We start from the raw sequence: 17,092 nt of genomic DNA, 5'->3' as shown, positions 1-17,092 counted from the left end.
GATGAGAAGCTTTGATTTTGAAACCCCCTTCTCTATGCCAGAATCACATACATTATAAAAATGCGTAAACAAATTACAAACTATTACAATATAGAATAGAGCAATTAATTTATTAAACTTACAAAATATTTTTTATTACCATAAGTGTAGTACACCTTCCATCAATTTGCGAGGTAGATAGGTTCCAAAATATCGTGTAAAACGAGTACATAATCGTATATCAGCACAGCAAGTGAAAAATTGTTTTTGCTTAAAATATATTATTTACTTAATATCTTTTTATTGTTTAAATTAAATTATTAGAATAATAATGTGTTTTTTATTCTTGTTACTATATTCTAATGACATACCATTATTTTATTTTGAACTGTATTTAATTTATTATATGGTAGTTAATTTATTATCCAGTCGCCAACGTATATATAATATATACATATAAAATATATTAAAGAAACGAAATTATTTTATTTGGAATAATCAATTTTTCTTCACGGTTGTTCAACTCAATCAGTATCATTATCATTAGACAAATTAAAAATATCTGATTCAATTCGAGAAGAAAACTAGTTACTGCTGTTTAAAGTTTTTATTATTTTTCTGCATATTGCATATTATTATTTTTTATTTCTCGTTATATTTTGAAAGCTCCTTCAACATTGGAATCTATATTTATCACCATATTTTCCAATTTTCTAGCTTATTGAATAAATTCGCTCGCATTCTTAGCAGTAAATAAATCTGATAGCTTTCGATTTCGTGACTACAGACCATGTTAACTAGATTATCTTTAGGTTTTTCATCTTCGCCGAATAATTTCTCAGTATCATGTTTATTTTAATCTTGAAATCGATCTAAAAAATTATATATGCTTATAATATGAGTAAATTATTTAATTCATGTCGGGTAGTCATAGTGGTTTCTAACAATAATTTAAAGTTTTTTTTATTTATTTTTTGGTAAACTGTAGATAGCTTAATTGTTAAATTATCTATTTTTTCAATAACGTTTATCTTATGAATACATATATGGTGTCTTTGTAGTTTTTCCTAATTTTTCTAGACTACAAAAAATTGGCAGATTGTTTGCCACTGTATCATAGTTTTATTGATTCATTAGCAAATTTCTGCAATTTCCTGAAGTAATTTTTTTGTGATATCTTGTATGTACATTAACATAAAAACGTATGGAAATTAATTAAATATCTATCAATAAATTTACAGTTTTGGGGATAATTACAGTGAAGGTAAATAATCGTAAATAAATTGCCTTCAGTTTAGGTACTTTATTACTAGTATATTTTACAATGTAAAGTTCTTTTAAATTTACTTTTATTCGTTTTTAAAGAGACGTTTCTCGCAAGCGATAAATCTCAAGGCGAACCAACTCTGCACCTAGTTGGTGGAATAGTTAGTTTTGCAAGTGCTTCGAACAATTTGTACCACTAAGCGAGAAAGTCGAAACAAACTTATTGGCAGATTACTAAGACACGATAAACAATTGATTAGTGTGACCTCTGCGCATAAATAAAAGTACGTCAAATGAGAATGTTTTCACCATTTCCCGGTAGCAACACCACACCGACCGTGAGGTTAATAATAAACCGACCTCGGAATCTATTCCTACTTTACATTTTTTTTTCTATTTCATAAATTTAATTCGACTTTCGTGGATATTATCTAGCGCTCGGGATCTGTGCCCGATCGCCGGCGCGGATAAGCGGTGGTACAATTTTAATTCGCGTCCATTAGGGTTTTCCCTTTTTCCGCCATGCAATGGCGGCGCGTGGAACTGCCACCGGTGCCCCTAGGGTTCGTTGACCATAATTTCGTTTCCATTGATCAGACGTTCCGTGAAGTCGTTACCTAGTGTACCTATAATATATGCCGCTACTGCAACACCTTAATGAGCGCCATTGTGCGATTTGATTCGAACCCTCCATTTTCTAATTGACTATTGAGGGAGTTAAATTAATTATTGCGAAGTAAAATCGCGACTTGATGCTAAAATGTAGAGCGAACGGTCAATAAATGCAAATTATTCCTAGGCGATTCGATAAGAGCGAGTGCATGTCGAACGCCGAGCGAAACTTGACATTAATATTTTTCTTGTGTGTAAAAATCAGAAAGTGTATTTAATTTTCATTTCTGTATTTTCTAAACGTTTTCTCACTGTAATATAGGAATTAGTTCACAAAAGTCTCATTTCGTAATCAATTATTAAATGTATATGTCATTAAAACACTCCTTTTCAAATTTATCATACATATATATAGGCTAATCTACGTCCTCATTTCATTATGTACATTTTAGTACGATTATTGCACGCAATTCATTTTTATGTTGTTTTATATGAAAAGTGCGAAAATTAGGTCTCAAAGGGTTGTATTGTGAGTAACTATTTTTCTAGATTATTATCATTTAGCAGTGTGTGTTGTTTCATATAATTTATTCGATACAAAGCTCTATTTTTTATATTATACAAATATAATACTACAATTAATTTTGTACATAAAAAATAGTTGCTTTCAACTTACATTATTAAAAACACATTTTTTTTACCATGTTGAGCATTTGTGGGTTCATTAGAAAACATAAATGATACATTAATGCCAATAACCTTCGTTGACACTATTCTCCCGCTTAATTATTTAAGTAAACACATAAGGGATGTTTTTCGTAATATGTAGATGTACCTACGAACAATAAATACAAATACTAAATCAAATTATTACGATAGCGAAAAACATGTAAGTCTGGGAAACACTAGATGTTAGTTGTTTTTTTATAGTATTTAACTACCTGCTGAGCCTGTATTAGATTCGATTGACATTTAAATAGATATTTTTAAACTTTAACACATAATGGAAATGTCGTTGCGAGCTGAAAATAACGTCAGTCAATAAATTACAGATGCAATAAACTTTTCTATTTCATGACGCCAAATCTCATCGTACAAGAGTTTAAAAAACTACTTTTTAGTTAAGGAGATAAAATTAAACTCTGCTGTGGAAATAAACATTAAACCGCCATACTCTTATGCATACGTAGTATATACTATATATATTATATATATAGACATAGGTTTTGAAATGGATCACTACAAAACGATACAATTTCGACTACTATGATCATCATATATACATCGGCTACTAAGATAAGTACACGTTTCAATAGTTTAAGATTATATCATTTTACCCCGGGATCTGTCTGTTTTAAAATATTTTAGATTTACCGAGAAATGCATTTTTAACTGGAAAAATAATGTGTTATCTTTATTTATTTTTTGCTAAAACTACATTCTCAATAATATTTCATTTTAATTGACTTTTCCAAATATTCGTTATTTTTAACTGTTCGAATATATTCGTAAAATTATGAAGAATTTAAAAATATAGTTTTAATAATAAATACAACTTTATGCACAATTAATTATAAGTTAAATAAAAAACAATAAATCAAGATTTTTTTACCGTAATATATTGATACAAGTATCTCTGAGTAACTAGTGCAATAAAATACTGGTAAGTTTATCAACAAATTATTTAAAATGGCTTCAGAAAATATATTTGGCATGACATACATGCCTTTGGACAGCGTACGCCACAGTTTCCACTTTTTATCCAAAAAACACGCGCACTAAGCTAATACAGTCGTATTTTAGGAGTTGACAACTTGCTACTGTGATATTATATATTATTTATTTTGTGCGGCGGCGTAGCCAGCGGCCTCTCCGATGCAATGTATATAATTGTATGACGTGTATCTGACCTGGCGACGGCTTCAGTCTAATGCTTGCACTTCACTCTCCGAAAGTAGGCGATGGTTGGCCAAGGACGGAGAATATAATGTGTTAATTCGGAGGTACTTCGGTCGAGCTCGGTTCTCCCCGCTCTAAAATCTCTCGGAAGTTCTCCGAGGTTACCGCGAACGGGAGGTAAAGTGGGGGTAATTTAGGTCGACGTGGCCAGCTTAGAGCGCCTCCGAAAATTTTCGGCGAACGGATCGAAATCAAGAGATTGAAGGCGGAGCTGATTTTCGAGCGCGAGCGGTGAGATACTTATATTCCCCTTTCGCTCTCTCGCGTGTTAAGTGACGAGAGTGAGAGAGATAATGATATGGTTTTTCACAAACTGAGATACAACGAGTATCTCGGTTCAATTTCAATATGGGCGTAGGCGTTCTTCACGATCGCTGCACTGTGTGGTATTTGCCCGATCTGGACGGCCAAAATTATTTCTCCACTTTAGTTGATTCCATAAGTGTTCTTAGTCATATATATGAGTTTATAAGTGTTAAAAAATACATTATAGAAAAAAAACTTTTACTTTAAACTAAAAAAAATAACTTTTTTTTTATTTTTCATGCAATTTTATTTTAAAAAGTATTTAAAGTATTTCTTTAATTGTAGGCCCGAGGAAAAGGAATTCCGTGTTGAACGGCCGTGCGTAGCGTAAAAAAAATTTCGCCGCGTAGCTTAAAAAAAAAAATTGTATATGTCACAAATTTGCTGTTTTATATTAAGAAAAAATATTTTACTAGCATTTTATCATACTCGGTATCGTTTTTTTTAAATATGTGTATATTTGGTGATTCTAAACAAATTTTTATTTTATTTTATTAGTACGCGATCCACAATTTGACGTTTACTGATTTTACCACGGTAACCATATTATTAAAAAATTACAATCATTACAAAACTGTATTTTAAATTTGACGTTAACACGTTACCTATTTAAAAAGTTATAATGGTTTAAAAGGTTTAGGTCCTAACTTTCGCGACTAAGCCCCGTCCCATTTTTAAGAATAATGCATTTTTAAGGTATGCAATGTGTTAAAAACCGCAAAAATCCGCAGTCAATTTTACATGTATCATAAAGAGAAAGACCTAAGCTTATATATTGTATATAAAATCTCAATTCAGCAAATTGATTTTCCATACTTTTCCTTAAAAAATAATAGAAATTATTCATTAGTTGCACACTTGAACGTTTCCTGTTTATAGATTCAACATAAAATGTCTTATTTACTAACATTGATCTATTCCCTGGTGCATTGCAATCATCCACCATCTCCTTTTTCTCCATTTGGTTTTAATTTCTTTTGTGTTTAAAACACGCACATAGAGCAGTGACAGCTGCCGCCTGTACGTCCTCCACGTCGGGAAGCGCGCACGCGTATGAAATTCCCGGCTGTGCGGACGCTATTCGGAAGACGGCAACCTTGAGCGACTTCGGTCTAACTTCGGCTAGGACAACTTCCAGAGAGTGAAGTGCAGGCATAAGTCGTCCATACAATGCGTCTGGAGACGCTGCTGTGGCGTCCCGGTGAGATAGCTGCCTTAGACGCCAAAGAAAAGCAGGCGCTTTCCCTTCCACCGTTCGATCTGATCTAGCCAGGCAATCCCACCGAATCTCCAAGAGTTCAACTCGATCTTCGAACAACTGCATAGCTCAAATCGTACGGGTATATTTCAAAATGGTTTGATTTAAAATAATTAATTTAAAACGTGTACCGAACAGATATTGCACATTCATTTGTTCGCTCTTCCACTTCATGTATTGATTTTTAATTTTCATTGGAGCAAGTTGCCATGGTTATTATTAGTATTAAATAACTGATATAAATTGGTGCTATAATAAAATAGTGTACTCGTCTATTAACGATGTTTAAATTTACATTAATGCAATAACGATTGGACTAATTGCAATTAAACGTCTCAATTGGTGCAATAGTATCCAGGTGTCGATGTAATTAACATACGTTTAACTTGAACGCGTTGGTTTGATACTTGAACCGATCTAAATACATTTTTGGTTGAAAATTGATATTATACAATGCCTATCAATTTTCTCGACGTTTCGGACGATTAATCGTTGCGTTGTTTTTCGCCGATCTCACTTCACCGCGCTGTAACAGTGCGGTGTATTCGGTCAATTTACGTAACATTCGCAATACGAAGACACACACACGTGTACAGTGAGTATTCACGCGCGTTTGTTCATCGCAAGAAAGTGTTCAGAAAACGGCCCGGATTGTGTAAGAAGCAGCACGGGCGTTCACAATAGCCGATTGATTAATTTGCTTTCTCGGCTCTCTCGCCTTCGTCGCCGTAGCATGGTGTGTGCGAAAAATATTTTTGATTCGCTCTCGAGAACTCTCCGAGAGAGCCTTTCTTCGCGAGAAAATCGCGCCCGAGAAAGAAGAGTGGGACGGGTTTTGACGGCTTTCTAAAAATACGATCGCATTATTTTCATTTCATATAATGTATGTTTTTTGAGCGCGAGCGTTTTCATTTTTCACCGGCGAGAGAGTGACCGGCGCGGGTTAATAATGTCAAAGCGTGGTTATGTTGCGTTTGACCGGCCGACGTACGATTAGTCGTTCCGTTATCACGATTCTAACGTCAAGGTTGGCGAAATTGAAAATAATCTCATGTGTGCGAGATGGGCGTGTTTGCAGTCATAATCTTTTCAATGCCACCTGTATAGATATTTGTCGATGTTTTCTAAGAAAAAAAAAGTAATTATTTTGTTATCGCGATTAAACCTTGAAAATTTCATGATTTTTCATATTTTTTAGAAGGAAAAGCGTAATTGAATCTTAAAGTTGGATACATATCATCTATAGAACTCTAATTATAATTGATAATACCAGAGAGAAAACCCCTTAAAATCCAGAAATTGCTTTGTATTAAAATAACGTTAAAATATATTCACAGTTAATATAACCTTTTCCAAAATATTACTCAATCGCAATTCATTTAAATAATGGAAAATTTAATTAACATACAGAAGGTATAAAAATGTATTAAAATATACATACAATAACTATTTTAATGCAAATATATATTCAAAAAAAGTTTGCTACTAAAGCTAAAAAACTTACTTAAAACTTTTGTTATGAAGTTGCATTCGGTAATAGCGATTTTCGCATTAATTGCGATATTAATGAATGTATTGGTGTACGTGTATTTTAGCCCTTATTATACGATGGGCGCGGTTGATAATTAGTCTTCCTAGGAAAGATATTTTTTCATCAAAAACTAGTTTTATTTCTCAGCATAATCTCTTTTTAGCTCTATACATTTCTTTCAACGATTCTCCAATTTATCGAAGTCCTCCAAATAATACGAGTTCTAGAAGCCCTCAAAATAGGCTTCTGTGTCAACGACGACCTCCTTATTCGACCCAACTCTCTTACCACCGAGCCATTTTTTCAAGTTAAGAAATAAATAATAGTTATATGAGGTCAAATCAGGAGACTATGGTGGATGAGGAACCAATTCGTAGCGCAATTCGTGAAATTTTGCCATTGAAACTTTCGATTTGTGCGCCGGTGCATTGTCTTGATGGAAGAGCAAATCGGTCCAACAGCTCCGCATAATATACTCCCATGATCATTTTTCCCTTTTCAATGTAATCGATGTGAATATACCGTTCGCATCCCAAAAAACTGTGGCCATGATCTTGGATGACAAACACCTTGGTTTCTTGGGCCGACTAATTATCAACCGCCCCTCGTATAACAAAAGTCGACAACGGTAGACAGTGGCGTAGCTATGGTGGGGCGGAGGGGGCAGCATATTCGCGATGGAATCGTCTAATGTGGTTCTTAACCCTGAATATACTAAAATTTATGTAAATTTACGAATAGCAAGAGCGTAACAATAATCAATTTATTATTTTAAGAAATGCTGATTTTATGACTGCAAAAAAATGTATGGGGGGGGGGGGCAATTTTAAGGATTGTCCCGGGCGACACATACCCTAGCTACGCCACTGACGGTAGATTGAAAAATCTGTTTTTGAAAATAAATTTTATACAAATTACCTTCAAGGATTATTTTTCTGAACGTTCAAATACAGAATTTTTATATGATTGTGGGCGAATCATATAAAAAACAATATTCGAAAAAGGAATTGCAATACCGAACAAATATGTATAACAATAACGGTATTTCATACTATATTCTATTTATTTTCGAGAGTCAGTGCGCAATAACATCGTTTAACGCGTAATCAAAATGTGCTCTTAAATTTTTGCCTTGTGATTGGTCGTTCTCAATGAATCGGTTGATCTTGCAGAAATTTAAGAGCATGCTATAGATATCGGTATTTTAACTTAAACAGAGTGTTCTGACCTTGCGATCACGCGTTAATTGTTTAGTTACTAAATATATAATAGTTATTTAGTTATAAATGATTTTTGAATCATGCACAATTTATGGCTTATATGCGTCATGTAGATAGATCAGGGTTGACTTGAAGAGGGAATCGGCTGCTTCATTAGTAGTCCCCTGTGGAGAGATTGGCATTATACTACCCCCATTTTTTATTTATGGTGATTGCTTTGTACCTTCCGATTGACGTCTGACAGAATTCGCCATGTCCATAATGTCTGAAAAATAAGTTTATTAAGAGGACGTTTGATACTCGGGAAAGAACAGGCGTCCACCACACAACACCGCCACATAAATGATTATTTTCGGGTTTTTTATAAATATCATATCACAATGAATGTTTGTGATTTTGCGACTCGAAATTAATAAATTATGTTTTACATAACAGCTTTCAAAGCAGTTGTGCGGTCGAACCTCAGAGGCATACCGAACAAACCGCTCAAATAAAATTATTTCGCCGTCTGCTGGCGCCACTCCAAAGCGTTTAAAAACTGCATCGGATGCACTCTCGGGGTCCGTTTTGACCCCGGCGCGCACGTGTCCACGATCGTGGGAGTCTCGTTTGAACGAAACGCTCTTTTCGAATCGATGCCTGTCCTTCGCCGGCTCGGTCACTTTCGTGCCGTGACTGACAAAGGGAAAGGCGGAGTCCGGATACGCGTGCGACATTGAGACGCAAAGTGAACTCGTGGCCGGGAACGTTCTTTAGACCTTGTGGGTTCTCGCGGAGAGAACAAAGGAGAGAAATCACGAGGCTGTTTCCCGGTGAAGTTATTCGGGCTGGCGACACGTGTCATCTTTTTTCCGACTTTAACTTTGTTTTAATTGAATTATTGCATAACATGGAGGTCAATAGTTTAAATGTCATTCGCACAAGTGGTGGAAAACGCGTTTAAATTGGCATAACCGTAATCTAGATTTAGATTAGAAGGATGTATAACTTTGAGTTGAAGTCGCAATCAGAGGATGTCATACAATTGGATGCATCGCCATTTAAACCATTGTGACACAATCGACTTAGAAAACGGCTTGCATTAAGATGTTCAAGGTGTTGCTACATTCAAGTTGAACTCATATTTTCATATTTATTTTTTAATAAATGAAGAGCTTACGAAAATTTTTTCTATCTCAAGTAACATTCCAAAAATCGCATGAGATCTAACGCGGGCTGCTCTTTTATGTAGATTTTAATATACATATCTATGATATATACATACTTAGGCATTCTCTTTTCTCGATGATTTTCATTTCTCAAGAAATTTTGATGAATGAAATATGTATGTAATACAGTCAAGTATTGCAGATACATTAATACATATTATTCTTAAAATAACCCTTTGCAAAACACATGCCATCTAAAGTAGAATCAAACATAATCGTACTTTTTTTGTTAAAAAAAAATTTTTTATGGAAAAATTCCTGTCTATTCAAATATTTAGAATTTTTTCTCCATTAATTCGTAAGATGCTAATTTTTTACACTGCTCTGTATGTAAAGCTGAAAGAAGTTTCTTTCTCTAATTGTTACGCCAATGATAAATTTTCAACTTCTTCAATGGGTTCTAATGCTTTAATGGAGTCGCGAGGTTCCTTAAAATTCGTCAAGCCATTAAATAATCAGCGAATAATAACTTGCTCCATTCTACATATTTCTGCTTTTAAAAAATAACTAAATTAATTTACCTAAGTCATAATTTTTTATACTTGTGAAAGATGACATCAATGCTGTTGCTACCTTACAAATACAATATAAAAAAACCTTTTTAAATTATCGAAAAAGAAAAATAACTAAATCGTTTTGCACTCTGCCGATTTCCATGCGCTCGGAGCGGGTTCTTAGATCACCAAATCAAAGATAAACCCGCCGGCCGGTTAGAGAAATAGAAAATCGAAAAATTATCATTCAAATACTTTCGATCTTCCGAGAAAGAATGCATATTTTCAAACATCTGGCACGAACACCTTCGAAAAGTTATCTGAGTGTCTTATTTTATTACTTAAGCAAAAATAAGGAGAGTTCGAGAGTTAAAAAATTGTAAACAATTTTTGTCATTCTCAGACCTTTATTAAAAGAAGTATGCATATTAGGCATGAACCCGCCATTACTTATGCAGCGTTATAAAAAGGGCAGGGGCTGTAAACCTTTTAAAAATAATCGTACAAATTTAATTTTATTTAATAAAAAAATGCTTTATAAAATTCTTGAGAAGAAATACTATACATACCTAAGTATGTATAAATATATATATATATATATATATATATATATATATATATATATATATATTATTATATATTACCGAACACAACGATTATCGAACAACTAAAAAGATATTGGGCGCTACTAAATGCTTAATACTATTAAACTTGATTAGTGTTTTTTCAAGAATTATTTATTGAAAAAACATGATTTCAATAAAAATGTTTTTTTTTTGTTAAAAAATATTTTTTGCGAATTATTTTTAAAGGTTTGCATTTTTGAAAGAATGTAGTAGTTTTAAATACGCTAAATTTACAGTTGCATTCAGAGCAGGTAGTTAAAAAAAGAACAGGAATTTCCGATCAACACTCCGAAAATATTGTACGACAATATAAGTTTTATGAACGACTCGAGGAATTACGATTAGTTTTTTTAAGATTGCCGCAAGTATTTTTCGGTTAATAAAAAAATTAGAATGCAAGAATCAATGACTTAAGAAATTATATTATTAATTTTTTGACAATGATTTGTTTGCCAGATAAATTGAAAAAAAAATTGATAAATGAAATAAATTACACAATAAATTGGCCGCTCTGTAAGATTTTTTTTAAATTTTTCATTTAAGCCCTGCTTTAAAAATTTTTTTTAATCAATTGCTTTATTTATTATAATATTATTAACATGTGCAATTGATATACAATTAAATTTAAGTGACTAGTCTAAACTATTTTCATAATTATGTGAATGTACAATTTGTTATAGTTATGTTTTTGAGTATGATGTATGTGTTTAAATAGAGGAAAAGTTGGCAAAAACCTATTGAAAATCTTCTATTTAATGTTGATTTTCAAAAATTCTAAAAAATATTGACAACCCTAAATTTAATTGCATTTTTCAAGCATTCAAAATAACCATTAAACTCGTAGTTTTTATATAGAAAAATTTCCAGGGTCAATACGAGCAATTTCGTCGGTGGCAAAGCGGAATTTGACGCCCTCCTCGTGACATTTTAGTGAGGGACTTTCAAGGTGGCGGGCTATTTTTATATGCGCCACCTGCTTTTTTGATTACGTAAACAATATCCATTGCAATAGAGCCGCTCCCCTGCCGCAGAAATCAACTTTTTAACTCGGTGAAACTATAGAAGCGAATCGGATTTTGTTCCGATTTCGGCGTTACGCTCTTTTAGCGTAAATAAAAAAAGACGATTAAAGAGAAGAGATCGCTTTTTACGGCAAACTGTGCTTTCAAAGTTGAACTTTCCACTTATCATTGTCGACGGCTATGAATAACACTTTCTAAGTGAGAGAGAGAAAGAGATAACTGATTCGAGCGACCGTCACGATTCGGTTTGTTTTAGGCGTCGGCGTCTCGTAGGGAGTTACAAAACGTCTCTCCTCTCCCGGGGTCTCTTCTCTTCACTTCTTTACTTCACTTCACTTTCTAAAACTTGCGCTGTGATCGGACGAGCTCGTTATTGCGGAACGCGTGCGCTAGTGACGTTACGTCACTAGCGGCGTTACCGAAGGTGTATGAAAAACGTCAAAGATGCTGATGATCATATGACGCGTGGGAAGCTGTAAAATAACCTGAAACTAAGCCACTTCAAGAAACGAAAACAAAATTATAGTCTATGTGTCAATCCAAATTTGATCCCACATGCTTTTCCGTCGAAGATATGTAAAAAAATCCATGACAGTTTAATAATTCACTGCCTTTAATGTTCCACCGATGAAGTGGATACCTTCCATTTTGGAATATAAAAAGCACCCCCAGATAAATGTTCTCTGTAGACCCTGGATACATTTTTCTCTGTATCTTTTTCCACCTTGAAGACGAACGTATTGCACTCCATCTAAAACGTATACAATTATTTTACACTCGTAATAGAGCACCATTCTTCTTCAGTCTTAGACAATCCAGCTTCTGAATCGATTGATTTAAGCATATATTAGGGCTGTCTACATTTATATATTTATCAAATGTTTCGCAAATACGGTGTTTACACCTATCACTTAAGCACATTTGATCTGGACCAATGGTAATTATTTTTACATTTAACCCTATTTATTGCACCTATTTCGACATGTTTTTGAAGTCTTTCAACTGATGATTGATTTTGTCGATCCCATAATTTTTACTCAAACTAAATCGTAGAAGATCTGACAATATATTTTTCATAAAAATTTTCACTATAAAGGCTCACGATCAATTAATTGTCTAGGTCAAAACTCAACACTCAACTAAGGCTTACGAATATATCTTAAATTCTTATGATTTCAAGAAGTGGTCCAATTTTTTGCATATTGCTTTATAAAATATTTTCAATTTCATATAAACACATATCTAAAATGTCATTATAACTTTACTAAAACTTTATAATACTAAAGCTTAACAAAAAAAACTCATTATAAAAAACAACAGGTTTATTAATATTTATTTTTAGGTTTTTCAAACTCGTAAGAAATATAATTGTATCTTAAATAATTATATATCATTTAATCTTTATTTATTTATTTTTTGTTTATTTACATATACAATGAAACCTCTACTTACGAGTGACTTGACTAACGAGTTTTTCGATATACGAGCAATTTTTTTATAAATTTAACTCGACGTACGAGCAAATATTTTACTCTGCAAATACTATAAAATAATGCTTTAATTGGTTGAATTTTAGCTTTCCAGATATAGTGGAACCTCGACATACAAGTAACTTAACTTACGAGTATTTCGAGATACGATTAAAAATTTGACTTGACATACGAGCAAATTAATGTAATGCGTAACTTAAAAATAAACTATCATTAATTTAGGTAGTATGTATTTAGAATTTCAATTGGCATTAATCCATTCCAATTATCCCCGTTAAAACGGATTAATGGCATTTCAATTCATTTCAATGGGGAAAATTGATTTGACTAGTAATTTGAGTTACGAGTTCCGACACGGAACGAATTAAACACGTAAGTCAAGGCACCACTGTACATATGTACAAAATATTTCTACTCTTTTTTATATTGATCTATTTTTAACTAAATATAAAATAATAATAATCTCTTAATTATAAAAAAGTTTCAAGCTTATTATATATTTTTTTATATCATTACTTGATAGGTTACCCCAATGCGTCATGATGACCATTATACAATTAAACATTATTAAAAAACAATTTTAGTAAACACCTAAAATAGATGAGCACCATCTCACATTTTGTTTGGAAAGCTCCTCCAGCTTAAGTGTTTGGCAAGCTCGTTAAGCAGATTGATGGTTTGTGCAAAAGAAACATTCTTAAGCGGCAACGGTCAAGAATAAGGGACGCGATCGCGACTCTCTAAGGTAGTCTAAAACTCGTAGTCGAGCGTTGAGGGGTTGTCGTCAACGCTCCTTAACAACTTTAAAAATGGCTTAATTAGCAATGAATTGTATTTAAGTTTCACAATTATTCGTAGTTTTCAAATATTCGAATATTGAATAAAAATAGATGAAGTATTCGAATATTCAAATATATTCGTATTTTGTTCTGTTTTTACCGATATTAATTTATTTAAGGTTGTCCGTAAAATAATATTTACTTTAATAATAATTATTTTAATTGATCATTAATTACTTTAATATTTTTTCAATTTTATAAAATGTGCATAACACCCCAAGGGGTGTCACGTGCCAAACAATAAATGCTTAATTTATTATTAGATATTTTTTATCAGGGACGTCATGTCTACTTTTTTAAATCATCAGAATTAAGATCGGCTGCGAATGAATTAATTCAGCAAAATTTTTGATACGTTTTAAATATTTATTATATATGTATATGATAGCTTATAATGTTTGGAATGAATTTGAATTTGAATCACATAAAGATGGAACCCGTATCAGCGTTTGTTTTATGCAGATTTGCATATCAATTAAATAACTAGAAATATATTAACTGCGATCGTATTATTGAACTGAATGAAATATTTTTTATGCGTCTTGAAACAACAAATACAAATAACATATAATTTCACCAAAATTTGCGACGCACGCCTGTTTTTGAGATAGACGTTTAACGATAATAAACGAGTGGAGCTTTCCAACATTTTATTTCGTTCAACTAACGAATTCTGCGAATTTCGGATATAGTAGATACAACCGATGGACATAATATTCACAAATGTTTTTCAAAAGCTTAAAAGCATTTTTATATTGAAAAAAGTGTCTCATTGTTTCGCATTTCGAAACAAAATAAGGGCGCATACAGAACTATGGATTTTGGAGCGGCACTAATCACTCGGGTATGTTGAGAGAAAAAAAACATATGTTGCTTAAGTATTCAAATTGTTTCATTCTAAGATTTTAGATGATTCGATCACTTATTCGAATCTTCATATAATTGAAAATCTGGCGAGCTTCCAACGATGCTCTCGCAAAAACTCCTATTTATGCTTTGAAATGATATTATAAGGCTTTAAGGTATATAAAGTCATTGAAAAATGATTTAAACTACCACCACTCTATATATAGCATTCATAAAATGACGAAATTTGAATGTTAACTTTTCAACGTCATCAGGGCTGTCGCAAGCAACTTGTGCCTTTGTATTTTTTAATAATAATGACTGGAATTATGGTCGTATTTATTTTGCCACATAATGGATTTAAACATATGTATAATATATTAAATATGTAATAAATTAAAGACACGTCTTCTCACATGTTACAGAATGTGATACAGAACATTTCTATATTGTGTTAAATATCAGTATTAATGGTGTAATATTTACAATTTTCATCATATCTAACTCGAAAGCTGATATTTACTTTTATTCGTGTACAATGATTTCTCCGTTAAAGATTAACAAATAAGTGCCTAATGTAATTATTTTAAAATATTTTTAATTGTGTTAAACACAATAGATATTTCTTTAACAGGAGGTTTATAAATAAAAAAATATAATCTTCACCACAAAATTTATTCGTTTTGAGTTTAACACTTGAATGACCATTGAGGAAAAATATAATTAAAAATTTGAGATTTTTTAATTTATTATTATATTTAAATTTAATATTAATTTTCGAACAACAGTTTCGTAACTTTCTTTAGTTTATTGATTATTTTCTGTCATCTCGAAACGTTTGTTTTCTGGAGCGCCGACCTAACGATAATGATGTTTCTCTCTCTCTTTCTGCGTATATATATAAATCTCTTAATTAGTGCAGCTGATGAAATACATATGTTTCAGTCGATTTTTCAAGAAAAAATATAAATCACACTTAAAATATAAAAAATATAAATTTACTTCTAGACATTTAAAATAGAGAAACTATGCATGAAAACGCGTTTGCTATTGAAATTGATTATCAAAGGTATCTCCATAAATTATAATAATTAATAACATCGACTTTTTTAAAATACATAGTTCGTCTAAGTACTGGTTATATTTAAAAATAAATAAATGCATGTGGAAACTGTTTCAAATATATAATATTTACAGTCGTTAGGGAAAAACATAATAACAATAGAAAATAATATTAGTGATTCGTATCCAGCTGCTTACAATGCTGAGCTACAACTCGAAATAAATAAATTAAAGTAAAAATATCGCTTTCGGGTATGGTTCTTTATTTTATATTTCGCTCAGGATCCTAAATTGCACCTGAGCATTCAATATGGGTGTTTTTTTTATTGTTATTAATATGACGCATTATTTATTTTTAATTTAAAACATCATGTTTTTAATACTGTTTATTTTATTTTTTACAGATACTGCAGCGCTTCTCAAACTGTAAGTAGCAAATGCACGTCCATCGATCCCGTTGTCCTTTATGTGAGTAGTGTGTTATTAAGTTTCTAATTTAAATTTTGGACCCGTCATCTTGCATTGTGATAAACACCTGATGGTTCTCACGTTGTGCAACTTTTCTGGTAATCGAAAGGGTCTCTCGCAAGACCCAAAACGTTCGATGGTGACCCCTTGTTCTCAAACGCTTATTTAACAACGCACGCGTTGCATCACACAAGAGAGCTCCACCAGTTGCGTGGAGTTCTCTCTTTCTCTCACTCAGCGGTTGTACAAAATATTTTATATGACCCGGTTTTCTCTCGGCTCTCGCACTTACGCTCGATTAGTGTCATCTGGCGTCTCTGCTGTTTTTTCTCCGTTCGTTTTTCCGATCTACGACCGAAAAACGAAAACGCCGCGTGGACGCATTTAACGGGTTAACGAAATCAGAAAAAAAAAGTCTGCACAATAGACAGACAGATCGACTTAATCTGACTTGGCATTACAGGTCTTACAGAATAAAAAAGTTTAATATAAATGAAAAATATCCTGACCAGTTCAAGAGAAATTTTCTAATGATCATTGATTCTGAATCTTATTTTAATTATATTTTTTGCATGTTATGATTATAAATTGAATTACCCCTGTTCAGCTCATTGAGCTACAGCTGTATGTAATACAAATATTTAGAATTGAAACATATAACCTCGACATTATTATTTTAAAATAGTTTCTGATTTCACTACGAGGGGTCAATTTGATATATCGTTTGAACGGCCTGAAAATACTGCATTTAGGCTATCTTCAAACAACAATGCTTAACTGGATTACGTTTAATTATTGCCTGAGAATACGACCAAGTATTTATTATAAATAAAACATATTGAGATTTGTTTGATAATATGTCATGCACTGATAAGGCGAGGTCAAATTAATCGCTCGATTAACCGT

General features: G+C 32.4%; 1 protein-coding gene across 16 annotated transcripts in view; it reads left to right on the top strand.

Annotated features, from left to right (window-relative positions):
- Positions 1–17,092, top strand: part of rdx (BTB/POZ and MATH domain-containing protein rdx) — a 208,177-nt gene that overhangs the window by 103,137 nt on the left and 87,948 nt on the right. For all 16 annotated transcript variants that reach the window (XM_088204915.1, XM_088204916.1, XM_088204927.1 and 13 more), the window contains one exon: positions 16,123–16,144. The gene's annotated coding sequence lies outside the window, so the exon portion shown is untranslated. The remainder of the gene's footprint in view (positions 1–16,122; positions 16,145–17,092) is intronic.

The sequence above is a fragment of the Plectrocnemia conspersa genome, unplaced genomic scaffold (genome assembly GCF_051122295.1).
Source record: "Plectrocnemia conspersa isolate PC_06_02 unplaced genomic scaffold, ASM5112229v1 ptg000014l, whole genome shotgun sequence".
In the NCBI taxonomy this organism is placed as follows: Eukaryota; Metazoa; Arthropoda; class Insecta; order Trichoptera; family Polycentropodidae; genus Plectrocnemia; species Plectrocnemia conspersa.
The sequence above is the reverse complement of the archived record's forward strand: the minus strand, read 5'-3'. Positions and strand labels throughout refer to the sequence as shown.